We start from the raw sequence: 1,823 nt of genomic DNA, 5'->3' as shown, positions 1-1,823 counted from the left end.
TATTCTTGTCTTATTATACTCACATCACCTACTAAAGTCATTTTTTGTTGTTGCTGCTGTTGTTCGGCTTGGTTTATTCAACTGCTTTTAAACTTTAAGCATCTCAAAGGCAGTGATTGAGAATTATTTATATTTTTGTCTTTAGTGTTTAGCAAGCAAAGTTTCTTAATTAACTAATTAATTAATTCATTAAACCTGTCCAGGTGAGGCATCTTGCTTTTTCATAGAAGGAGCTTATATTCCTCTTTTCAGCAAAACTAATGATTCCCCATACTTCTGGCTAATATAAAATGTTTTGCTACTAAGTTTTTTTAGGACATTAGCTTTTAAAGGGAAGGAATTAATATCTCTCAATAGATTTTCTGCCAAGATGAAGGGAGACACAGATTTGAGCTCATATGCCAACTCTAATCAATTGGCTGTCATTCCCTACAGTACTGGTTTGAGAAGGATTTTGAGACTTTTTCCAGGCACTGCAGGAAAGACTATCATAAGTATCAAAATTGATTTGGAATCCATGTCTTTACTTCAAGATTTGGGAATGATGGCACTTTTCCCACATATTTCCCCACCCTAATCTAGAACTGTTTCATAGATGTTAAAGTAACAATTCTAGTGCCCTCAGGAGAGATATTAGGTTGTGGTACAATTGTGAATGCTATGCTACCTTCCAACTCTCACTAATCTTTCCTTCATGGAAATCTATGAAATCATATGGTCTCAATTATACAATCTGAGTTATCAGTTATTATTTATGGCTCTGAGTTTATCTTCTTTTCCTAACAAGACGATGGTCAATATGAAAGCAAGACTCTTCTTTCCCCTGAATATTAACTTTGACTTTGGCTAAAGAAATTGTATCAGCCAGCTATTGCTGCATAAAAAACCATCCCCACTTTTCCACCTACTCACTCCCCCGCCCCCACACCACCGCCTCCAAGGGCTCAGGCTGCACCACACTCACTCAGAGCTCCCGGGTCCTGCTAAGGTAGTGCCACTATCGTCTCTCTCCATCCGCCATGATGATCATCTACTGGGACCTCATCAGCCATGATGAGATGTTCTCTGACATCTACAAGATCTGGGAGATTGAGGGTGGGCTGTGCCAGGATGTGGAGGTGAAGATGGTCACCAGGACAGAGGGTAACACTGATGACTTGCTCATTGGTGGAAATGTCTCCGCTGGCTGCTGGAAGGCAAAGAAACAGAAATCATAGTCATCCCTGGTGTTGCTATTGTCATGAACCATCACTTGCAGGAAACCAGCTTCACAAAAGAAGGCTGCAAAATGTACATCAAAGATTACATGAAATCAATCAAAGGCAAGCTTGAAGAACAAAGCCCAGAAAGAATAAACCCTTTTATGACAGGAGCTGAAGAACACGTCAAGCACATCTTTGCTAATTTCAAAAACTGCAAGTTCTTTATTGGTGAAAACATGAATCCAGATGGCCGGGCTGCTCTGCTGGACTACCGTGAGGGCAGTGTGACCCCATATAGGATTCTCATTAAGGATGGTTTAGAAATGGAGAAATGTTAATGAACTTGGCCATGACTTTAGATGTATCACCTGTTGCCATAACTGACTCTGCTCTTCATCTGCACAACACCGGGACTTAGACAAGTGGGACTGATGTCATCTTGAGCTCTTTGTTTATTTTGACCCTGATTTATTTGGAGCAGAGGCATTGTTTCTAAGAAAAAAACATGTCATATCGGCTGTCTAAAAATAAAATGCATTTAAACTAAAACAAATAAATAACCCCCCACCCCAACCCACCCCCCAAAAAAACTACCTGCAAAATTCAGTGGCCTACAACAAA

General features: G+C 40.0%; 1 pseudogene; it reads left to right on the top strand.

Annotated features, from left to right (window-relative positions):
* The first annotated feature begins 1,022 nt into the window (after nt 1-1,022).
* On the top strand, nt 1,023-1,540 carry LOC123937399 (annotated as a pseudogene).
* Nucleotides 1,541-1,823: the final 283 nt, after the last annotated feature.

Source organism: Meles meles, chromosome 2 (genome assembly GCF_922984935.1).
Source record: "Meles meles chromosome 2, mMelMel3.1 paternal haplotype, whole genome shotgun sequence".
Taxonomy (NCBI): domain Eukaryota; kingdom Metazoa; phylum Chordata; class Mammalia; order Carnivora; family Mustelidae; genus Meles; species Meles meles.
The sequence above is the reverse complement of the archived record's forward strand: the minus strand, read 5'-3'. Positions and strand labels throughout refer to the sequence as shown.